General features: G+C 39.3%; 1 long non-coding RNA gene across 1 annotated transcript; it reads left to right on the forward strand.

The window, feature by feature from the left end:
• Positions 1-2991: 2991 nt before the first annotated feature.
• On the forward strand, positions 2992-4785 carry LOC127467549 (uncharacterized). The gene is made up of 3 exons (XR_007903181.1): positions 2992-3048; positions 3530-3598; positions 4751-4785. It is a non-coding gene; the product is annotated as an uncharacterized LOC127467549 (long non-coding RNA).
• The last annotated feature ends 21198 nt before the right edge of the window (positions 4786-25983 follow it).

The following is a 25983-nucleotide window of genomic DNA, read 5'->3' on the forward strand; positions in this document are numbered from 1 at the left end:
AATAATATTCCTTGAAGTACAAAAATCCAAAATACAGCATTTTTCTTTCTTTTCACCTCCAATCCAGCTGTAAGGCCAGGAATTGGAGAGCAGGGTCTTCAGTCCCATGTTAAAGTGCAGTGGTAGGTCAGCAGAGAATTGGCCTGAGATTTTTCCACTGGGGATATACCCCAGTCTCAGTTCCTTTAGTATGCAGCACCACTTGTGGCTGTGTGATACTTCATCATGTCAGTGATGTTTTCGCCAGGTATTTTGGAGCTTTAGTAATAAAAACATAGGCAGCTGCTGAATCAAGTGAAAATTCATCACAATCCTTTTAGATAAGACGCTGTAGGACCCTTGACACAAGTCTTTCGGTGATAAATTTCTATTGTGTATTAAATAAAATTACTTAGAATTATATCCCAATTTTTAATTTTGGGCAGCTGTGTGGATCATCAGCATTCCTAAAGGATCTGAGGTAAATTCAATTACTGAGAAATGTTTCACCTGAAATAGGAAAGTTGAGTGGTGTGCATTACATTATTAGATGTTTGTTTATTGATTTCAGAGGGGTTATCCTATTATAGTTTTTTAATCCTGCTAAAGACTGCCTCAGGTTTTTGAAAAGCACTTTGGGTCTGAGCAGGCACACTGAAGGAGCAATTTATTTGGTCTGAGTGTGAGGAAAAAAAAAATCAGCGTTTTAAAATTTGTCACTAGTTGGAAACTGAGATTTAAATTTGAGAAAGGTCAAATCTGGATTAAGTATTTTAGATGTATTTCTCAACAGAAAAGAGTGAACAAGCAGAAAAATTCTGAGAGACAGCTCATTGATGGAAAAAAATATTGCTGTGCAAATATTAAGAAGAGAAGTCTGCTGGAAAGTGAGATGGAAGCTTTCCAAACTCTGATACCTACTGTAGCATAAACTGGATTTCAGTGGTATCTTCCATTAATTGTTACTCATACTGCAACAGCCCAGCAAAAGAAAATCTCAGTTAAACCTCATACCACTACTTTTAGACACTCATGTAGTCTCTTTCCTTGTGGCTCATTCAAAGTATACCTTTACACATTAGAGATCAAACAAAAATAAATTCTCCAATTCCATATGTTTGAATACAAACCTGAGACCGAGTCATAAGCAGATAAGAGCAAAACCCAAGTCCTGGGACCTAATAAAGACACTTGAGCTTCACAGATTCATAAATACATTCTGATTTCACAAAGCAACGTAGTACTGCTTGGTTGTGGGAGTATTTGGTGCTGCAAACTAAAGTGAGATTGTTTTCCCATTGGAAATGTTGATTACTCATTTTTCTTGGTTTCCCTCACAGGAACTCTCTCCAAGGTTATGTATTTTAGGATCATAAGTGTAATTGTATCCTCAGAGCACATCAGTTCAGTTTATGTAGAGAGCATCATGGCATGTGTCATATGAATTCACTGGTCAAATGCTGTCTAATGCTGGTCTGCTTTAGTTCAGATTATCAGTAGTTTGTAAGTATAAGACCATGAACTTTGTTGTCATTCAATAGATCATCAAACCTTACTCTCAGTTATCCTGCTGTTGACCACGTAGGTTCCTTAGTGACAGAAAAAAAGGTGAGTTTGTTGTTCTGCAGAAATTAGTAGTGCCCTGCTTTAAGCTACAGAATAACTGGAAAATAACCAGTCATCTTCGATTTACAGAAGCACATTTTCTAGAATAAAACAGAGAACTCAGCCTTGTAAGCACAGCTTAGCATCTAGCATTGAGAAATCAGGGTAAGTTTTAATAAGGTCTTCAATGAAACTGAAGGTGTGTGTTCAAAAATCTCACAGCTTCTTGAAGTATCACAGCTGTACATGTTTTCAGTGTAAAGTAGGCTTAGAACAGTATAATTAAAGTATAAGGGGGAAAGATATTCCACTGAAAAATCTATTTTTAACTTCAAAGAAACTTAAACAGAAGAGGTAGAAAACATTAGGTCACTTTCTCTAGAGCCCTTAGAAGTCAATGGGAAGTGCTGGATTGGATGCAATCAACCACAGCAAATGTGAAAGCTTGGTATGAAAATACCCTCATCAGCAAAGAGATATGATGTCTGATGGCTGCGGATGCCAGAAAATTAATTTCCACGGGGATTCTTAAAAACATTACTTTTTCAACAAATGGATGTAAAAAACATTTCATGCTATGTTTCATGCCTGTTTTCCAGGGTCCAGGCTTTTAATTGCAGCCCACTGATTCAATTAAGAGTGAGGAATTCTAACATTTGTTCACACCTTTCTCTCAAAATTGTGAATTCTTCACATAGCTGAGAAAGTCGCTAAGTTTAAATTACTTTTGTATGTTCAGATATTCTCTTGAAATTCATTGTCATTGTGGGTAAATTCCTGTAACTGCTCTCAAGCCAGCTTACTATTTATTTCAGTTTGCATTGTGTTAGTCTTTCATTTCTAGAACTAGTTCAAATCAATGTATTTTGATGTATCTAGAAGTGAAATCTTGTGTTATGAAAAGGGGCTGAAATAACCAAGATTTACATTGATAGAGGGGTGCAGGAAAGTTTCCTTCTTGTAATATTTGGCTGTAGTTAGTTTTATTAACCTTTTATTTCCCTGTTGTAGTCAGGTGATACTGGTTATCCACTGCACAATCTAAATTAAACAGCAGCTGGTTGGCTCCCACATTATTCTGTATAGATATTTCAAACTTCATCCTGGTGTATTGCTTTCCATATGTTTCACACTGAATTCCAAGTAGAGGAATGTCTGCCTCTAGCCTAGATACTTCCAGTCACACCTTCCTGGTATGGAAAGTCCTTGTTAATACTTTAATCACAAATGTACTTTCTCTAGATCTCCACAAGCACTGGCATTTGCTGTTCTTCTTCCAGCTGCCTGCCATTTGTTGCTTGCAAACAAATATGAATGAAGATAAAAAATCCTCAGACTAAAAATGAAAAAAAAAAAAGAAAAAGAAAAAAGAGAAGGGTTTGCCCCTATTTCAGAGATTCCATCTGAAGCAAGACATAGCTAAATACCTCAAGTGAGCCTGCAGACAGCAGCATAAAATATTCGGTAAGTATCCTGTATACTAGGGGAAAATGCATTCTTCTTTTTGTCTTTTTTTCTTATAAAATGAGATTTTTAGTGTATACAGGTTAGTCTTACCCTGATTAACCATAGAACATTGAACATACCCAGTAAGATCTCATTTATCGAGATTAAGGTGAAAGCTTAGAAAATGGGGGACTATGATAAGGTCAGCAACAAAAGGACAGAAGTGTCCCCGTGCTTCCTAGGCAGTGGGGCACTGAGCCAGGCTTTACAGGTGAGAGGGGCTAAGACTTATTTCCTGTTTGCTCTGCAGTGTGAACGCACTGATACGTGCTGCTAAACCTGCAGGTTAAGGTTTCCTATTCAGCAGAATAGGTAGTATAGCTGTGGCTGAGGTTTTTCTCATGCTGTCTCATGGTTTTTGTAGGCTTTGAAGATTATTCAGCCTGAGAGAGAAAGTAAATTATGAAGCTTTTCCTATAAGGGTGCTTCTTTTTCCCAGGGTTATCTGTGCTAAATGGCACATTAAGTCGAAGAGGCAGTGGAGCCATAGCAGCTAATTTGCACCATGGTGAGAGAACACTTTGGTTGTTTCTTGTCCTGATGAATCATAGAATTATTTGGGTTGGAAAGGATTTTAAAGATCGTCTAGTTCCAGCCCTCCTGCTGGGAACAGGGACACCTTCCACTAGAATGAGTTGCCCAGAGCCCCGTCCAACCTGGCCTTGAACACTTCCAGGGATGGGACATCCACAGCATCTCTGGTGAACCTGTGCCAGTGTCCCACCACCCTCACGATAAAGAATATCTAGTCTAAAGCTACTCCCTGTCAGTTTGAAGCCGTTTCCCCTTGTCCTGTCACTATATGCCCTTGTAAATAGTCTCTCTCCAGCTCTTGTAGCCCTGTCAGGTACTGGAAGGTGCTCTAAAGTCTCCCCAGAACCTTCTCTTCTCCAGGCTGGAACAACCCCAACTTTCTCAGCCTTTCCTCATAGGAGAGATGCTCCAGCTGCTGAGAGGGCTGTGACTGTTGAGCCCAGCTGAAGAGAAGGTTCGGGGGAATCTTGTAAATGTATTTAAATATCTGGAGCAAGGTGTAAATAAGACAGAGCCAGGCTCTTTTCAGTGGTGCCCAATAGTAGGACGAGGCAATGAGCACAAATTAAATCACAGGAGGTTCCACATCAATATAAGGGGAAGCTTTTTATTGTGACATAGCACTGACACAGGTTGTCCATAGAAGCTGTGGAATCTTCATCCTTGAAGATATTAAAAATTCTTCTGGACACAGTCCTGGGCAGTCTGCTCTAGATAGCTTTCATGTTTACAGCCCTTGTGTTGTTAAACTTTGGAAGATTGGGTTTGTTTTCACACAACAGGTCCCAGAAAAGATACAATTTTGTTTTGTTTTTCTAGAATGGACTTTTCTGATTTTGATTTTTCTCAGTTATTAAATTAGAAGTATTATAATTGGTCTATCAGTCTATGAAAGTTCAGAAATGAAGCTTATTCAGCCACAGGTCTGTTACATCAGCAGAGACAATGGCACTACAATAGTATCTCTTCTTTGTCTGTAACATGATTCCTGGGCTTGATCTGTAGCTCACTGAAGATAAATGGAGAATGCCCACTGAGTTTATTCAGACCTGAACTGGGATCTGAATTAAATTCAATGCACAGAGAAAGATAAATTTGCTTTAATTTTTTTTTTTTTATTCTTCAGCACCTGAAATTCATCTAGCAGCTTTTCCCACTGAGTAAGTCACATATCATTTAGCAGCTTTTAGTGGCATAGCCTAAAAAAATAATGTAATTTATTTTATCATCACTGGTTAAATTGCTTAGGTTACAATGCTTCTGAATGTGAATGAAGAGAGTCTGGCTGTAAACTTTCTCAGCAGTATTTCAAAAATATTAAGCATGTATTTCATGTGTTAGAGACAATTAGACTATATTTTTTTTTTACCTGAGTAACTTTTGAGTAATTTGTGAGAACAGATAAAACACTGAAGCTAGAATCTGTAAAATATCATGACATATAACCCCCAAGTTTCTTATCACAAAAAAAATCAGCTTTATATTTTTGGTGCATGTTTAAATTCTGTAATGAATACCATCTACAGATTTGAAAATGCCTAGAAGACTTTATCAGCACCTTATCTGTTTCAGCACATCCTATGTTTTGCTTAAATATATCTGCCTCAGTTGACATACTGCCTAAAGGCCAATAGAGTAGTTTTACATTTGGAACAAGTTCTAAAATTTAAATCAGGAAAAGACCTCTTCTGCATTTTCTGTCAACCTTAGAAAAAGTCTACAGAAGAAATTATATAACCCAGATTCACAGTTACAAAAGGATTAATAGTAATATTTTGAATTCAAGGGGACAAGGGAGATTGGTGTTATATAATATTTCAAAGCTGCTGAACAAAGCAACTTGATAATGGAGGTAATATGAAGTGAAATATCCAAGGTTTAAAGAAACTGATGGAATGGTGCTATTAAAGTCACCAGGAAGGCTGCATCTCTGGAGATAGCCTTAGAGAGGAACTAGGCCAACAAACTGAAGCTCTCAGCTTCATCTTTAATAGATAAGAAGCTCGTTTTGCCAAAAATCAGTGTAGCACAGTTAAATGGAGGCTCTGGTAATTATCGTAGCTGAAGTTCCTCTGTTAGGTATCTCTCCCATGCTTTCTCCTATTTATGCTTGTGCTGCCCTGCTCTACTGCCCTTCTCCCTTTTTCTTTCCAGCCTCCAAAGCGACACCTGAGTTGACTGGTTAGACATGGTGTCCAAGGAAGCCTGACTGGTCAGCAGTCAGGCACTAAGTGGATTATGATTGTGTTTAACCTCTAGAACAATGAGAGCTGAGGTGTACAGAGAAAATACCAAGAGCAGCCTCAGAGCACAGCAGGGTTAATGCATCTCTGCAAGAAAGAAGCAGCAGAGCATAGAAGTACATAGAGGAAAAAGTTTTTTCAAGATAGTTACAGGTAGCTTATGGGATCTGCGTTTTTAAGTCTAGTGCAGTCAGGATGTAGTAATGAATTCTTGGAACCCACCTGTAGTATTAAAAGCTCTGCAGGCCCTTATAAAAGAGGTTTCTGAGTGTTACAGCACCTTGTGAGCCCAAAAGAACACAAAGGAGAGAATATAGCAGAATTACAAGGAAAGATCAGTGCAAAAGTGAAATACTGAAAATCAAAAGTAGAAAATATGTGGGAAAATCCCCATAGAAGGAACAGGCATGCTGTTGCTGCCTTTTCCAATAAAAAAGAATAATAACCAATTTTTAGTTGATTTCCACTTGACAAGATGACAAAAGAGCACTTGGAATGACTATGACAAAACCCCCAAACCCTTACGAATTCATACACAGAATTTTTTAGGAAAAAAATTTTACCCTTTCATACGTCTGGTAAATGTAAATCAGTGCCTTGAATTAGCAGCTGCTTACTCTTATATGCATACAGAGATGTGATAGTCTTAACTGGAGGGATTTGCAGCCTTATTACTTTTTATCTCATTTAGAAAATTATAAATTGGGTGTGGAAACTGCAGTGAACCTTATTAAATACCTTCCCTATCCCCACCGGTTGCCTGAAATGCACAGTAGTTCTTTCTTGTTGCTGTAAGAGGGATGAAAGATTTAGAAGCTCAAATCTGTCCAAAAGGCAGCACACACATGCAGATCTGGAGAGGGTGCTTTCTCATTTGTAACAATGCCAAACTTTTATTGTGATGCCTTGGAAGCATCTCTAGGTATTGATTCTGAAAAGAGATGGCACAGGTTCAGCCCTTGTGAAAGCAACAGAGTCAGCTTATCCAGCTTGCTTTTGAGGACTTCAGCCATCTATCAAGTGAGCAGTTTTTGCATATCTGGACAAATAACTCCTGTGCAGCAAACTGTACGACAGGAGTGTTCAGGAATGCTTAGCTTAATCCCATAGCTACCAATCTAATATATATTTCACAATTAGCACTTTTTTTCCCCTCTCTCACCGTGAATGTTCGGTGACTTCTTGCTTTGAGATTCAGATCTCAACTCTAGGCAACTGATCGGTGTTGTCGGAGGGGTCGTCAGCCCTTTCATTATTAGTCACGGGGATCGTCACATGCTCCTCCCATTGTGCCTGTAGATCTTTCCCCCTCTCTGGCTCATGCTGCGTAACCTCCTTTCTCTCCCACGTCACAAGCGCTGCAATCCTTTTCCTTTTCTGTTACATGCACAGCAATAATCTCCTGCTAACGCACCGGCTCTGACTAAGAGAATAAGCCCTGCCACCCCCAAGCTCAAGCAGCTTCTTGAATAATACCACATGATGGGAGATTACATGCTTAAAATATACTTCAGTTTTAGCGTTTTCTTGCTTGTTGTAATTCGAGCCCTTCCTCGCAGGTTGTGACGCTGCCCAAATCCCCCACCTCAGGCCTGGAAACCTGTGGTCTGTTGTTTATATGACCTGACTCCACACTGGGCTGCTCTTGAGTCTCCAGGTTGCTGCACATCACACGCCTTCTGATGTGCCCTCAGCTGCCAGAGGTGGCACTTCACCACGTCCTGCACTTAAGATGTTGCAAAAATAATGCCGTGCCCTGGTGCAGCGCTTAGACCCCCAAAATTGCAAAGTCCTAAGCAAAACAGGTTGCATTTTGCAGCCCTGGTGCCTTGGAATGAGGCTGATTATTCACCTTATTTACTTCTTTAAAGTCGTGCATGTGTGTGTATGCGTTCATACTTATCTAGCTGAGAAATTCACCAAGTTTTTGATAGATATGAGAAGTATAAATCTCTATACAACATTTTTGGAAGGAAATCAAGCAGGTTGATATATCTGAATACCCTGATATACACTAAGAACGAAGTCCCCCAATAGCTAAGTCACATAAGGTCCAAGTTCGTGTGGAAGTACTGGGGTAGATAGGTGCTGTTTTATGAAATTTTAGTATTGAAACAGCTTTATAATTGGTTCAAATGCTTCTGCTCATCTCTTATAGCTTTAAAACTGCTACTTTGCCCTGGACTCTGAAGACTGGCAGACAGAATATTGCAGAAATCGGTAGTAAGGATTTGATGCACTATGCAGTCACTATTTTCTTCTGCACAGAATGTCATATGGTTTTGGGTTTCTTTTTTGTTTGTTGTTTTTGTTTTTGTTTTTTTTAAACTGAAACAGGGGGATGTAGTAAAGCCAAAGTTGTGTGGGATGTCTGAATCCATCACGTACTCTACTACACAACTTTGAGAGTGATATTTTGCTCTGTGGTATGCTATCTGTAAAATGAGGGTAATACTCCTTGCCTTCTTTAGTAAGCCTATTTGAGGTGAGATAAGTGTGAAGGGATAATTACACATTATTATTATGATAACACTGTTCTTTTTAATATATGGTTTCATGCAATACTTCCTAAAAATCTTATTGCTGTGCCATTGAAGCATTCATTAGCCTTTTCCCTGTTAAACTAGGTTTTTTCATTTCTTTTTTAGAAGACAGCATGATTTCCCTGATGTAACTGTCTTTCTGGTGGGGACTTTCAACCACTGCTGAACTGAAGGGGAGAGAATAGATTTCTTTCTGAGAATGCTTTTCTTGGCAGGCTCATGAAATGGATACAGTCTGGAATTATGGAGAATAGTCTTAGGGTGGAATTAATTTTCTTTTTATTTGGCTATCTAAAAATTTGCTGTCCAGTCAAAGTTAATTGTGCAGCTAAATTAAAGTCAGCTGTCAGTCTTCCTCACAGTCTGGTTATGCTTTTTGAGTCTGCTATAGAAACACTTCTAGTGATCCAACATAATGTATATTTCCACATACAAAAAGAAATTAGTTTTATCTATTGCAGAGTTGTAATTTTTTTTAACCTGGCTGTACAAGTTTCTGTATTTGAAAAGTATAAGTATTTTTAGAGGTAGTAGAAATAACTTAGCAGAAGTAGTAATATAATGGAGGTCGAGAGCATAGAATTCTTTGTTCTTGCAATTTCATTTTGTTGCTACCAAGATTATGGGCAGCCAAGAGACAATTATTCCTGCCCCATGACATGGCTACAAACAACTGAAAATTCAGTGGCATTTATTCACAGAGCTGGAGAGATTACTAGGCAGTTTTGTTCAGATGTATTTTCTGAGACATAAAGCTTTTACCTGAATTTTTCTCTGAAGTTTGAGCCTGTAGAGAGTTAGGTGCCTGTAAGGGCATCAGCTAGCAGAAAGTCAAAAAGTGAGGTCTGTTCTGTTTGTTGGTGTCTCTAGACTAGAACGTGGCACAATTCAGGACACCAGAGTTAAATTGTAATGTTATAAGGTGGAAGCTGGACTGTGGTCTCTATGGAGTGCTGAGTTTTATTATCCTGAGTGGGACTATATGTGAAATACCATGGCTTGTTTAAGCTTGGGTGGCTTCTTTGAAGCATTAGTAAAACAGAGCATGCTTCTTTCAAAGTGCCGCGTGAGTTTGCACTTGAATTTTATGGATTCTGTTAGGTGCAGGAGCTTGGTCATCTACTCTGACAGATGTATGGAAACTCCACAAGTTCAGCATAATTTCTTCTTCATTTTAGACGGCAAAATATGTGACACAGGAAAGGTCTGTATGGTTGAATGAATCCTGGCCCACAAGACATTTATTTTCCCTGACTCCATGACTATGTCCTCCCTTTACTGCCATGCTGACATACTGTGCCATGTAGGCTTTGTTACTGATACAGTGACATTATGGAAGAAATCCAATTAGCAAAAGGAAATCCTCTCCTTTAGCCCCATTAGACATTCACATGAAAGGTAGAGAGAGGCACCGTAACACCTATACCATAAGTTTTTTAAAATACATTTTATTCCTGGATTTATTGAGAAATGTTATTAGTAGATTTGATATGAACAAGAGCTAAGGCAAGAAATTATAAATATCATCTTAGACCAGTCCGTACTTAAGACCTTGATTTGCTGAAAGACACCTGGAATGTTACTGAAGTCTCCGTTTATGAACTAGATCATTAAGATTTTAGATCGTAGATGGAAAATTGGGAGCCTGAGGCCATGCTCATCCAAGGGCTGCAAACACCACCATGCATGCTCAAGATGCTACTGCCCACTGCACCTAAGCTGAATAAGAGAGTAGAGTACCTCAGGAGGGGTATGAATTCTCTTAAATTACCCCAGTATAAAGCTAGCTGGATTAGCTTAAACTGCTGTTAAAAGCAGTTTAAGCATTAGATAATTGATGGCTATTGTGTTTATGTTACTATGAAGGAAGTAATGGGAAACATTTTAATGTTTGTTTATGAGACAGCTGAAATACATTTAAAGCAAATAATTTCATAAAAACAATCACAATGGTCATTAAATTTCTTACCAAGTATGCAGGGTGTACCAAAGACTTCAACAATTCTCGGAATTATTTTTGTGCTGCAGTGCTTATTAACAGTAAAGTAATGCTGGATTGCAATGAAATTCCTAGAAACGTGTGTATGGCATCTAGATTAATACCAAATGAGTCCTTCGTTATTGATGTTACCATGATGAACACCAGAGTTACTAATGAAGATTAGACCAGTTCTGAGACAGTGTCAGCCAAAAGAAGACAGTTCAGTGAAAAAAGATGATGTTCAATATGTAAAAATATTGGCGTCACCCCTTAAAATTCATGTTAACAAGATTATAATGATGACTAAAACTGAAAAGCTCAGTCTGTTATCTTAAAAATGCTACAGTTTGATACCTTCCAGAGAGGCTGGCATACATGTTTCTGCTGCCTGGGGGGCACTGTGCATTCTTGGACAGAGGTGGATGCTGTACACTGTATTCAGAGGACCAAATTTGGGTCCACCCAAAGACCAGCATCGTTATGAACAAAGAATACATTTCTGAAGTCTGCCAAATATGGTTTCCTTATAACAGATGAAAAAAAAACACCACCAAACATGCAGACCTTGATTCAATAACTGTGCAGATGGCACGTGTGGGTAGTACACGAGAAAGTTTTTCTTACTAGTTCCTTTGCTTATCATCCCCCTGTAGACTTTATTCTACTTCAGAAGCCTTCTCACCTTTGCCTCTAATTTTCTGTGGTTTATTTAAAGGATTAAATTTAATTGGAATAAGAGATTATCTGAGGATTTGTTTTAAACTGTATCTTACTATAACCCAGGAAGATTTGTATGTCTGAAAATGAAATGTGTTTTAAAAATACCATCACATATTTAAATTACTAATAAACATTACTAGATTTTGGTGGAGTCATGTGGCAGATAATTAATCAGACACATCCAAAAACCAGACATATGCACTGGCCATCATATGGTGCTGTAAAAATAGGGCAAAATTTGGATTTTTTTGCAAGGGGAGAAGTGCAAGGATAAAAGAGAGTTTGATCCAATACACTGAGGGGGTTGCTACAGATGAAGATATATGGAACAGGTCACAGAATTTCATCACTTTTCCTGAGTGAACATATCCTCTACATTGCACCCAGTGCAAGGGAAGGGGGGGCTTGGAAGGTTGACACGGAGTCAAGGACTTGGCTCAGCACGTGCTGTCTCATCCCAGTTCACAAAGTGAACATCCTGCCACTGCTGCTGATCATCAGGTCACAGTGACCCCAGCCTCTATTTATTGTCACAGTGTATTGTTTGTTGTGTAACCACATGATATATGTAATCTGCTGTTAAAGGGAAAAATCATATAAGTTGAGGCAGGGACAGCCCTGAGTTGAGTCTGACTGGACACTGACCCAACTGTCCACATATTCCCCTCTGGTTACTGGGGCTCCTCACACCATCAGAGTGTGAGTATGTGATCAATAAACTCATAGCTGTCTAGACCCTGTTGTGGTCCCACACTTTAGCTGGCAATATTGAACTGCCCAACTGTTTCTGGGAATCTTTTCACCTACACCTGGCATTCTCAGAATACATTATTCTTGACAAATTTTTCCTGTTTTTCAGATCACCAGTGAAAATATAGCAACCTCTATGATAGTGAGTGAGTGTTGGCAGCTAAGCCTCTCCCCAAAGGGAGCTGCCAGGCTGGGAAAGCATAAGGGACAACTAGATAAACTACAGTAAAATAAACAGCATGATCCAATTATAGTACTATTTTAGGAATATGTATTTAAACATTTTTAGCTATCTTACTGAAAAATAGAGGTGATAAGAAAAATCTTTCTGCCACAATATCCAGAGAGGTTAGAATGACTTACATGCAATTAGCACTTTATTTGATGAATGTAACTCTTCTCTGTCTATGGAATAGCTCTGCGAAGTCTGCGATGTTCTTTAAAGCATTTGTTGTCCAGAATTATTCAACAAAGCATTACTTCAATGTTTCTTATTTAAATCGAACTTTACACAAGATTTTTCATTTTAAGACTTGTTTCTGAAGTCCTGTTGGCTACATGTGAAAGGCAGCTTATGTAATATTGCATTATTTTCTGATCAGACAGCTGGTGCAGGCAAGACACTTCCCCATGCTTGTAAAATTTATTTTTTTTTTCTCTTCTGTAAAACTCCTCCTTTTCAGGCTATTTAAACATGATTTCATATTTATCTGTACGGTTTGCACTGCACAGAAATTAAATTGGAATAAATTTTAAAACATTTTGAAATAATAGCAGGTTTAACCCCTGTCCAACAAATCTCCTGAACTTCATTTTGTATAATAGGAAATAAAATCTGAGGCACTAGTGAGAAGAAAGATATGAGACAGATCATCATGAGCTCCCATAAATATCTCACCAGGTATCTCCTGTGACCTATTGCTTCAGTTCAGCCAGAGGGACAACGTTAATACCGTGGAGCTATTTCTGAACCAACCAAACAACTTTTCATCAAAATCCAAATTTTCCCTATATATGCTTTTAGTTTTTAAAGAAAGTTCCCTTTGTTTTGAGAAACTGGAAACATGACATGAATCTGCATTTTTGGCAAAGGTGATGTCTTGCCATGGGAGGAAAATGGCTTCATGGTGACAGGGCAAGTCACAAATGGACCCTTTAGGGCCATCCTTATGTAGATTACAGGAAACAAGAGGCACTAACTCAGTTTTCAAAGCTGCAAAGCAGCTCTATAAAATCCTTCTTTATTTCAAACTGGTGTTGAGCCCAAATGGCTTAATTGTCTCAGGCAAATTCACAGCTGAAAGTGGGCTGCTGATGCAGTTCTGCTTTCAAGTCCTGCTGGTGGCAGTAAGACCTGAAAAGGTTGGTTTTGCCACTTGAGCCACTTCTGTCTCCTTGGGTGAAAGTGACCGACAAAATTAAATCTCCAAAGAAAAAAAATTGTTTGTTATTTGCACCAGAGATTCTACTGAAAAATACTAATTTAATGGAAGTTTCCTCTCTAAACTACAATGTTGTAACAGTGAAAGATTTTTAGATTAGACTATGGTCTTTGAAAATCAGCAATGATTTTTTATAAAATTGAATGGTGAAGCCTTTGTAAAGCGTGTGCTTCAATCCAGAAAGGAGCTTTGGATCACATCCTTGTCAACTGAATAACACGGTACCACGCCCAGGACAGTAAACCCTGTTGTGAGGTAAGATGTATTGGATCAGGTTTGGAGTTGTCCACCATGAATGTACCCCTCTTAATTCACCTGTGTGAATGGACACAGCAAACTCGCCTTTGGCTAGAAAGTGGTATGTGGATATAGAGTAAGATGCAGCTGCAACAATATACTTTAAAAAAAGTAAATAGTAGCAGCAGTCAAAGTGTTCCCTGAGAAATATTGGAGTAGAAGGCACGACTGAAAACAACAGCAGATGGGATGACGATGCGACCACTCTGAACTCCTATAAGGTTTAGTGGTCTACAATGAAATAATTTGACTTTAAAAAAATCAAATGTCAGTGGAATTTTTTCCAACTCACCACATTCACTGACCTTTGCGTTGACTGTTCTCTGTGAGCCTTTGAGATGGAGCACATGCAGCATGTGGAGTCCCATGTCATGTCGGTCATCATTCTCTGCTTGACATTTCTTGTGTTCCTAAGTCGATATGTTCCAGATTAATGAGGCATTTGTTCTCAATCAAGAAGCTATTTAAGAATACATTTTTAATTGTAATGGGTTGTATATGATTAATTATTTCTACATGGCTTACTCATATTTTTGGATAGTTCAAAGCAGATTTTTTTTTCCACTGGGTACTGCCCAAATCTTTTCAATTTTCATACTAGTTATCACCCAATAATTTATGGAAGTGAATTGTCTTCACGAGGTGCTGTGAACTTTGAGAATTTTGCCTGGAGCTCTTTGTTGTAATGACCTTCAACGTTCTTTGTAAAAGGAATAAGAGGGCTAACACAAAAACTGGCTGCAAAAGAAGTGTGTTTAAGTTAATTTGTGGGGTTTTTTTAAAGAATCCATTGTTTTAGGACTACTCATCTCACAATTGGCTCTGATGAGAGTATGTAGCCACTTTTATATTGTTCTGTGCTTGTCCTACTCTTTTAACTCAGTTATATCTTTAGGAGAAACTGTGTTTCAATGACCAGTACATTCCAAACTGGACCAAGTTGTTCCCTACATGTGTGCTCCCTGCATGGGGGATAAGAGACATGCCATGTGTTTTCATTTGTAAACGTGCTTCAGACTTTTTTCACGCCCTGGAGAATTTCCATTTGTTGTTACTCGTGAAAGGACAAAAGGCTTAGTACTTTAGGGGTCTGGGTCTTGAGGGATTACTTGAAAACTGTGATTTTTATGACCTTTCATTTCTCTTGATTGCCTTGGATATAATTTGGCACGTATAACCGTGGGCCTAATGGTGATCAGCACACCAGATTCTGAGCTCAGGAGAGAGTCTGTACTCATAAGGGGAGAAGAGATTTTTCTCTCCTCTGAATCAGCAATCAAATTAATATTAATCCTACCCTTCTCATAAGACTTGTTGTTTGTGGCTACAGAGATTGCAAATGAATCACCTGCAGAAGGATTTGGGTGCAAAGGGAGGCTCTTTCCTTTTTCACATCACCTCTGTCTCCAGCTATCAGATAGATAATCTGAACATCCACTCACAAGATATATTATCCTTTTGCTAAGTGGGTCCAGCCTAGTAAAATAATAGCCATGAAAATGCTACAATAAAAGAATAGTAAGAGCCCAAAGTGCTTGTTAAAGCTCTCCATAGATAGCAGCCTGCTATTCACTGTGACTGATTTTTTTACAAGTTTCATGGGAAATGTACTGTGGGCATCTGCCATCCAGCTATTTTTCTTGGCTGTTTCCATTTTAATTGAGCAGGGGTAGCATTATGTAGCAAGATCCATTTGTTCAGAAGGATCCATTAGATCTAAACTTAGGGGCTATAGCATCAGATTATGTGCTGTCCGTGGGTGGCTTTTCGTAGCATATGGTGACTGAATCTATGCTCTCTCCCTCTCTTCTCATGCAGAATATGTCATGAGGAGCGGCTCCTCCAGAAGAGCTTTCTCTGTAGGAAAGACATTCAAATTACTTTGATTTTTCCTGGTATCTATCATGGCAGTGTGTTCCTGCAGGGCGAGGGACAGAGCTTTGTCAGTTAGGCTTACAGCAAAAGGGCACAATGACTTAGGTGCAGAATGACTTAGCAGAGAATTAAAAGGAGGAATAGCAAATGAAACAAAGTGTAGAGTCATGACAAAGTGTAGAGATGATGAAAATATCCAATAACTGTCCCTCACCCCACCCCTCAGTATGGTGTGTCATTCAGGGCTCTTCTCACAAGTGCCTGTGACTCATTTTGGTGAAATTTCAGAAGTTAGCACCCTACCTTGTTCCTTACTGGGAGGTCATCACCCTTGATGCAAAGGCAACAGATCTGAATGTGTGATTGCATATAAGCCTCCACAGTTCGTGGCTGATTTGTTTTAATTTAAACTTCTGCATAGTATATTAATACCCAGAGCCTGAGAATGAGTGTTTTCAAGGAGAAACACTTGACTGTATTGGCAGCCAGGAGGACAGGTGGGAAGTGTAATCCTCTAAACTTCCCAGTGCAACTTGATGGTGCTTGTGGGTCAGAGCTCTTTTTCTAGAAACCACTTCTCCTATTCTGGTTGTCAGAGGCTGAATTTTGCTGTCAGAAGTGCTTTTGTCTTGATGCACGTGTGTGAAGGGGATGAGACAATGGCAGAAATGAGTAAAGAAACACTCCTAAGTACTAGTTTTGAACTCTGTGGCTACAAGTGCACTATCAAAACAAACCCCAAGAACCCAGTTTCAAAAGAGGACAGTATGTGTTAGCAGTTTTGCATGGGAAGTTTCTTTTACTCCAAAGGAAAATAATTTTTTAGCCTGAAGGTTAATGTACTGCAAAAGCCTGTTTAAGTTAGCCTGTAGAAAGGCAGAGCTGAAACATGGATTAGCTATAGTTAAAGGCAAAAGGGCATATGTGGAGACTGATAGAGAAGCAAAAGTGAACTAGAATAGTTCATGTCTCACTGAATCTGAAAGTGTACGCTCCATTTAAAATGATAATTTATGGAGGTCTGATTGCCAGGTATTCAATTTGGTCCTGGAATCACTTGAACTCAGATTATATTTGTGAAACAGTCATGGTTCGCACAAATATTGTCAGTGTCAGCTGTATTGAACAGTCTGTGCTTTTTTTGGTATTAAGCATAATTATAATTAGTTGAGTAAAATGACAATTATGTCCAAAAGGGACCTCTTCCAATAAAAAATTATGCTATGGTACCTATTGCAAATTTTGTAAGTGGTTCCATAATCAGATTCAGTCATCCTTTCCTCTATCTCGATGGCCTGTAACCTACAGAATCTGTTGCTAATTTGTGAGTTTGTGGTTTGAATGGAGCTTGCTGAGAAGGTCATGCAGAGTTAATGCCAAGCACCCTCTTTGGAGAGACTGATGTAAGTATGGTAGGGCTGGCCCAACTAGACCCTTGTGCAAGGTCACCACCATTAGCTGAACTTTGGAATCACTGGAACTAGTAAACTAGTCCTGCCAAAATAGCAAATGTTTCCTGCTGAACTGAACTGGAAACAGCTCGTGTGCTGGTCACGTAAAGGAGAGAGAAAATGTTTCTCAGAATATTCAAGAAAAGCTTACCTTTGCTCTGGTCTTCGTCTGAAAATGTAAACAAGTGACCAAAATGATACAGAAAAGATGCTTGTGGAAATTCTTGATGAATAATAGGTTAAATGGGATATGGGGTCATGCAAATTCTGTAGGAAAACTAAAAATCGAAAGGATAATTTAGAACCCTGCAGGTCCATTGCAAAGTGCATTTTATAGACACAGTAGTGAACATTATCCTCTGAGAAAAGCCTGCAAACATAATGTGTGGGTTACATCCCAGTGAAAGAGATTCTAAAGCAGACTTAGATTTAAAACCTAATTTTTCGAAAATGAACTGTCTTGCCAAGTGTGGGTTGGGGGAAGCAGAATGAGGGGGAAAAAAATCTTCAGTTGTGTCCTGAGAGTGAGATGGTCAGATCTAAAGCATTCTGAAGTGAAAGTTTGTGTTGATTTGGGGGAGGTTAGTATCAAAGAACAGAGTCACAGGTATTGGTCAAAGCTCAGTGAGGGTTTTTTGCTTCCGGATACAGCAGGACTGAAATGCTGAACTTCAAGTTCTTTATAAATGAAGCAGGACTGAACTGTCCTGGGAATATTTGAACTTTAATAAGCTGATCTTTAATAAAAAGGCCACTCACACCATTGCAATCTAAAACTCACATCATAAGGGATTCCCTAAGGAAAGCCCAAATTAGAGTTTGTTGTTTTTCAAGATTTTCAAATTTATGCATAGCAATCTTTTATCTTCCAAGCCAAGGGCATTTCCTATTTCAGTTTTATAAATGCTTATCCTGGCCATTAGACACGGGGCAAATACTAACAACAAAAGTAACCTTTCTGTTGGCTTTTCCTCTTTTTGGAAACCTTCAACCCATGCCAATTAGTGTCATATTCTTCACACCTATTGAATACCCTGCAGGGAACTCGCATAACGCAAATCTCAACTGTGTGGTATAAAACCAGATATATTTTAGATTAACTGTTTTGTATATTTTCTAGCAGCGTAGTTTCGAAAAGGTCAGCATGGGGATCTTAATCTTTAGAGAATGGAGATGATGAAAACACCTATACTTGACACATTCACCATTGTCAGAACTGCGAACCTGAGCTTGTGTGAAAGAAACTGTGCAAAAAGTCCTGGTGGAGAAACATCTGCCGCAAATGTTTCAGTAGGGAAAAGATATTGCCTGGCTGAAAAATGTAGAACAAATTCACAAATGCAGCATGTTGCTGTTTAACAGATATACGTGGCCTTAGGGACCCATGTGGCTCCATTACTCGTCCAAAGTTCAAAATAAAGAGAAAAATAAGTTTTGACAGTCGCTTCAGAGGGAAGTGATAACAGATCAAAGGACTTGCTTTTATTGCGATATTTTCATCATTATGGAAAAGAATCACTTTGGACTTTAGCTGCTGTTTGAAATCTTTACCTTTTAATAAGTGAAGTCTGTAAATGTAGCTCAGAGAACAAAGGTTCCTCTTTTACAGTTAAACTTTTAACCCTTGAGGTTGAATTGGTGGAGACCAGAGGGAAAATCCACTGTGTTTTCACTGAACTTTTTACCCTTTGAAAAAAGCTGAACAAGTTTAAAGTTCATACACTGAGCAAGAGGTCTCTACTGGGGATTTCTGGTATTATTAACTTCCTGACCTCAGATAATTAAAAGGGAAGAGTGGAGGCACTGCAGACTTTGACTCAACTTTGAACTTTTAACCTCTTGAGGAACGTTTTTAGTGTGCAAGTGGTACACACAGTAAACTCTCTTATTAACTTTCTTTAACCCATGGACACAAAAACTGTCAGCAGGCCAAAATTATCCTTTGTCCTTTATGTCATATTTCTATTTGTGCAGCAGTTAAAACTCAAGGGGGATATTGTTTGGATACAAAAAGTGACAGAGACAACTCTTTTCCAGGAACTGGCAAGTACAGTAGGCAAGCAAAGGGAGAAGCAGCCATGAATCTGTCGGGCACTGCAGCAGGGTTTGTAATTCAGACTGTGTTGGGTTTTACCTTTAGGACATACACCAGTGTTTTAGTGTTGCCCCTTGGCAAAATTTTCTTACAGAGTGGAGGTGTTTCATCTCTTTATTCAACAGTGCTTTACTTCCTAAAGCATTAAAAATAGTGATACTCAGCAGCTCAGGAGGGTATGGATTTATTGACCAGGAAATAATCAAACAAGTAGCATTGTAAATTCTGCATTTGGGCACATAAATTGTGCTTTCTCACGGCTACTACATAAATGAAAGAAAAAAATCTTTGCTTCTTGTCTCAGCGAGATGAAGATTGCCTGTGATGAGTTGTTTGTCAGGGATATTATTTATATGAAGTGGTCTGGGGAACAATGTGGGAAACAGTAAAATCTTCATTTAAACCTCCTAGCATTACTGTTATTGGGTGTAAAACAGAATTATTGGGAATCCATGTAGTCAGAGGTAAAATAACTTAGCTGAAAAAAAACAACAAAGAATGTTGAATGAAAACATTTCCCATAAGAGAAAACTGTAAACTTCTGGGGCAAAAGGTTAATAATTGGTATCCTCTCAATTTTTTCACCATGAGAAAAGGAAGAACATGAGTTTGTGTCTTATGGTTCCCTAAATGTTTATTGCATATCATGGTGTGCCCAATCACAGCAATTGTTTGTCATCTCCACTAGGAACTCAACAGTGTTCAGTGTAAATTGTAACATTCATTTCAGTTTTCTTTAGCTGCAGAAACACAATCAGAAAAATAATGCAAAATGTCTTTTGGAAGCAGATGTGCCAGAGCATGAAATTGCTTTATTAAGATTATTAGATTAGCAGAAAAATCTTTAGGCTGGCTAGATGTCATGGTAAGTGTGGATGCATGCACCTTGAAAATGTTGAATCTGGAAGATTTTTCAAACCTCTTGATTAAAATCAGCTGAACACTGAAAAAAAAACCAAAAACCCAAATACAAATCAAATAGTTGTTTAGGGGATCATCCCATATGTCCTGCTGAAAAGAACTCTGAAAGTCACAAATCTTGAAAATTTTGGCAAAATGCACCTCTACTTGTAAGGGCACTAGGTTAGCCTGGTTTTTTTACTGTTTTTCTTTGGTTTTCTACTGTTTAAAAGTATTGTCTGCATTACTAGGTAGTATGATACAATTCAAATAACTCTGTAGAGTGAAAGTTTTAGTGTGGTAGGGCCCAATATTCGTGCTGTGTGCATGTGAAGGGTATATTTCACACTAGTTCTGGACTGATCCCATGAGCCAAACACCCACAGTGGCAGGAGCACATAATGAGTATTCCTAAGGTTTATTTTCTGGACTGTTTCTAACCTGGAAGAACCTATTTCATGTGCTTTGTGTCCACCTGGCAGTGTGACCCAGAGGGCAAGAAGTGGCAAAAAACCCAAAACACCCTCCTGTTCTGGACTGAAATGCCTGTGTAGATGCACCTGGTGCCACCGAAACAGGGGGGCAGAGGTTGGCCTTCAGGTACTGAAAGGCCATAATTAGGTCACCCTGAAGACTTCTCTTTTCCAGGCTGAACAAACTCAATTAAATATGCTGCACTGAATCTGAATCTGAAGAAAGTGTTTCCCTGTGTCTATGTAGTCCTGAGTCAGAAAAACACTAAGGCTACTGTTTGTAAGCTGGAAAAAATGAAATTACAAACAGACTGCTATTAGTCAGAAACCACAGTGAAGGGATTAACACTCAAGTTGCTACATATAAGAAAATTAATAACATTTCTTTTTCTCAAGTGTAGATTTAAACATGAATTTTCTTTCATCCTGGATGGGGACAAGGCCTCTTCAGAACATGGTGAAAGGGAGGGAGGGATATGGCTATGAAATCCAGCTTCCTTCTGTTCTACTTGCAGAGCAGAGTGAATCTTTTCCTTGTGCCTTGGCTGGGCTGGTCCATCCCCTGCTGCACCAGTGGCACAGAGCAACCCATACACTGCAGGACTTCCCTGCTCCCTTTGCAACTTTTAGCTCTGAAGATTTTCCAGATTTTCAGCTGTAAGGTAGGAGGCTTCAAAGTCTGGTCACTCGGCCAAAGTGGGTAATCTTTCTTGTGGATTGCAAAAAGCATTCTTGGAACAAAGGCTCAAGTCCTTCAGACACTTAAATTCCTGCTGCAAGGTATAAGGTTAGTAAGACCATCTATATTAGCAGGCTACCTAGATGTTTTTCTTTTTATTCAGCATAGACACAACAGTGCATTTTTCCCTGACCAGGTCACTAAACTGTTTTAGTGCAGAGGTTTTCCAAAAAGCATTCAGGTTGTGGTATATAGTTGGCACAGAAAATTTCAGCTGGAGCGAGACAGGAGAAGTTTGGCAAAGTTACAGGCAATTGATGGCAGGGTGTTTATCATAACAAGCATTGGGAAACCTTGCTACCAGCCCCTCCTGCAATCTCACAGTTCCTACAAAGAGACAGAATATGTAAAATCAGCATGAGTGTGTGTGCATGTGAGCGTGTGGATGGATGAAGAGTGTCCACGTGCCATGGGTTTGTGTACTGCAGAGCTACTCATGTGAGACAGTAAGTACCAGAGCCTGTCCCTAGGCATGGATTAAGGAAGGCAATTAGACACATGCTCAGACACTGGGGTGCCTTCCTCTATCAGACCTTTGCAGACTCATCTGTCCTTGTGCACCACTGTGCCCGTGGAAGAACTGAACTTCTGCTTTCCCTTAGCTTTCAGCGCTGGTGAGCCGGCACCGACTGCTCTCTGTGGCAAGGCCCTCAGCCCTGCTGATCCACACTTGCTGTCCCTCAGAGCAAAGAGGTGTCTCATCTCTTCGTGCAGACTTGCCTCCTGAGCATGGAGAGTATGTTCAGCTTTTAATGGAGGTGGAGGTGTAAGCAGGAAAAAAATAGCAGTAGAGATACTTAAGATTCATACAAGGCTCTTCATGAGAGAACTATATGATACAGGAAAATATTGGTAGGACAATCTGAATGGAGCATACAGATATTATGGAAAGAGATAAAATATAAACCAAATAATTATTTTCATCTTTATATAAATGGGGAGTTAAATGGTTTACCCAGACTTAGGTATGAAACCATGTCAGGATAAAGTTTTGAAAGTCAAAACCTTGTCAGTCCTGCACCCAGCCCATAGCTTTATCTTATGCTGAATGTAGGTAGCTTTTCCCTGCTTTCTCTGTGGGTCTGTGATGGACAGTTTATAAAAATTGGAAAGCAAAATTCTCACCTGGCCCTGCACATTGAGACAAGAATGAAAGAGGAATCCTGGTAAATGTCACATCCTACACACTCTGCCCTTGAGTCCTTCAAAGCCAGATGATCAAGGCTGAAATATATTACCTGAAAGGAAGGAAGAGGAATCAAAAGCCTGCTGCACCTTGCAAAGGGATACAGCTTAAATTCTGGTCAAGGTGAGGAACAGAAAGAAGATATAACTGAATTACAAACCCTGCTTGGGCATTTGGGAGGGATAGCACCCTACTCACTAGAGCTAAATGGAAGGGCCAAAGCTGGCTCTAAGCATGTTAATCAGGGTAAGAGGAACAGAAGTAACAGCTGGCAGTGATCACATCCATCCTTCCATCACGTGGTTCTGCCCTGCCTGCAGCTGCCCTTGGCTGGTCCGAGCAGGGCTGCGAGGGTCTGACAGAGGAGCTGAGAGACAAACACCAAGTCTGTAGGTAGAGCTGGATCGTAGTAAAACTTTTCCCTGCAGCATTTTTTGGCTGATGGCCCATGTCACCTGCTTTACCCCTCACACCAAATGGATCATGCGGCCTTGGGAAGACCCTGATTTAAAGTGCCAGACAGGAGGAGTAGTTTCAAGAAGGAGTGCAAGGAGAAAGCATTGGCAATAAAAAAGGAGCCATACAAGAAATTCAGGAAGTGGTTCCTTGGCAACCTGAAATCAGGCTCTTCTGGAGGTATATGTTCATGTCCTCATTGTGTTTCTCAAAAGTAGGCTTGAAAAATCTCACCTTGGCCTCATTTTCATTCCTCAGCTGTTTCTCTCTTAGATTATGTGAAAGTCTAATAACATGCAAAGCTTTTTCTGTAGTGGCTACTACTTATGCCTGGTTAGCTGATGGATGTGTGTGTCTGTTTTTATTAGTTTATGGCTCTGCAGAGAAGACATCTGAGTGTCCACAGGGATGAAGAAGACATGATCCCTGCTGAAAACTGCTTGCAATCAAATTTGAGAATTGATTGTGAAGGATGACAAGACCCAATGGTGAATAGATGCGGGCTGAGCAGGAGCTTTATTAGCAAAACAGACTGCATGCTTATCTATCAAAGCCTTCCTTCTTTATGGTGGGTCGGAAAAAGGTTTTGGGTTGGTTTGGGTTTTTTTCAGTGTCAGTCAGTCTGTGGGGCGTGATGCATTGCCACAGGTGTTAAGAATGATGTGCCTGAAGTTTGTGAAGTGGCCAAGCAGATACTGGTGCACAAATCAAAGGAAACTTTAATCTTAAGATCAAAGCTCATCTTATAAAGCTAAACTGCTCTTAAACCAACACCATGGTAAAAAAGTTCTCTCCTGTTTCTCCTTCCCTTCCATGCTGTAGCTGTATCTCCAACAGTTTAACAGAAGAGCATCCCAATCAGGTTAAGTTGCATTTCAGACCTTGTTGGCTAAGCTGGCTACTGGCAGTGCAATTTTCCTCCCTTGAATGGTATTTTCTTGCCAGGAAAGGAGAGCATGTTATTCTCCACTGGATAAACTATAGAACTATACAAAAGGAGGGACACATTAATGGTCTTTCTTATCTTCATGTCCAAATTTCTTATTAGTTGCATTTTTTTTTTGGCTCTCAGCAGTGGGACCTCTTACACAGAATAAAGATCAAAGCATGTTCTTTTATCATGCTTTGTGCCTAACCAAAGCCAGATAATCAAATATATTATTCCTTATGTTCCTTGATGAAGAGTTGTGAGGCAAAAAGACACACAACTTTATTTTAGAGGAATATAGTTTAAATCAGAGGTTTTAGTGAACAGGAAGCAAATAGCAAAAAAAGAGTTCAGTCTTCAAATGAAATATTGAAGAAAATAAATGAATCACAGCTGATAATATTTTTTGTTTAAAAAAATTTTGTTTAATTTCACAGTCTCATCAGATTAAAAAAAAATACATATGTGCATAACCTAATTTATCTGATAAAGTGCTTTTCCTCTAACACATTTCAGTCTGTACACTGAGGCAACAGAGTATTTTTCTCTGATGTGTAAGTGATGCCTTATTTATTATTTTGCAAATATTTTTCTAATATATAAAAAGTAGCATAAATAAGTAATTGATATTTTCAAGAGTCTTGTTTGGTTTCAGGAGTACAGGGCAATATTTTAGAAGTAGTTCAGGAACTTGTGTTGATCTAAAATCCTACCTCTCTGGCCACAGGGCCACCAGGACTGCTGGATACTGTACTCAAAAAGAACTTATTTGTATGTGTGTGATTTTGAATGTTTGTTACTCATTCCCAAGGCTTCCTTTTTGATCAAATCAAAGGCCAAAACAGTTGTTTGTGACCGTGGTGAGGATACCATAAAATCAGTGGTAACAAGTAGTACAGAAAAGATTATATCACTTCTGTGCTACTGAAAATTTGCTGCTAGTAGCTCAGAAATGTACACTTTACTTCTTCGTATAAAGGGCCCTTATTATGTTCTGGAAATACATAATTATAAAAAATTAATATTTATCCTCAATCACAGATTGTCAAGGTCAAGAAGAAGCAAATGAAATGATTGTTGAGTTTCCTAAGTTCTTACTATTTAAGGAAATAGAAGTAAATGATAGTAAGCAGAAGTTCAACAGAATCAAAAAGTGGAGCTGAGAGTCTTGCACAGCGAAAGAACATCAGGAGTCATCATTTGGCTTGAATTCTGGCTGTGTCCCAGCTTTCCCTCCCAAGAAATGCAGATTCACTCTCCTTTTAAAGCACATTACCACCTAAGCAAAAAAATTCTCTCGTCTCTTTTAGCCACAGTTGTAAATTTGACATACTTGCTTTACTAGAGGATACACACTACATTTAACATTTAACAAAATGCATTCGCGTTGGGCCATAAGATGTTCTTGTAAACAAGTACCCTGTTCCCTGAAGAAGGGTAATTTGAGTGTTATATAAGAAACTTCATGTTTTTGTTTCTGACACTGCTATACCTAATGTAAACACCCTTCCCCAAGGAAGAAAGGGGGAAAGTAAGAATACAGAAAGTACTGTATGAAAACTTTGTTAGGACCACCCCGAGCCTGTCTTCTCTCTCCAGTGGTGATGGGCACAGCACCACACCCTCCCTGAGCGTATTACCATTTTCTCCTTTTAGGGTAGCAAATCCTGATCTGCAAAGTTCACGGTGGCACAGGAGCTGCAGCCAGTTCCAGGAATCTGCTGCAGCTCCCCGGGTCAGCTCAATGTTGCTTTCATCAGGACTGTCACTGCAATGGGGAGAAGTTGTTATAACGAGTTTCAGGAGGCATTGACATAATCAGGTCAGCTGGAGGTGCATAAACAAGGGAGAGAGGAACAAAACCCGTAGAGAAATGTATATCTTTCTATCCTGTCCCCGTGAGACATTAGGTAAAAAGCCTTTGCTCTCACCTGCTGGCGTGGCATCCTTGCTTCCCCCTTTTGTCTTTCTGGCTGTAAGGCATTTTCTTCACTGCAACCTGACAAATCAAGGACATTTTCATCCATTGCTTGGATCTTGGGCAAATCTTCCCTTTCTTCTCCTTGTTGTCATGGCAGGCAGATTTTTTAATAGGCTGCTTAATGGCTATGTAACCCCCCACTGTGGGAATGTCTGTCAGTGAGATGGAGAGAGGATGGGGTCTCTCCAGAGGCTTCTGGGCCACTGGGGAGGGAAGAGGAGGAAATTTAAGGGAATATCGTGTGTTACAGGAACATCTAGAAAGCTTGTGTGTCTGATGATGAAAACATTACTGGGCTT

Source organism: Manacus candei, unplaced genomic scaffold, assembly GCF_025592945.1.
Source record: "Manacus candei isolate 608988 ecotype Guabito, Panama unplaced genomic scaffold, ASM2559294v1 h1tg000014l, whole genome shotgun sequence".
Taxonomy (NCBI): domain Eukaryota; kingdom Metazoa; phylum Chordata; class Aves; order Passeriformes; family Pipridae; genus Manacus; species Manacus candei.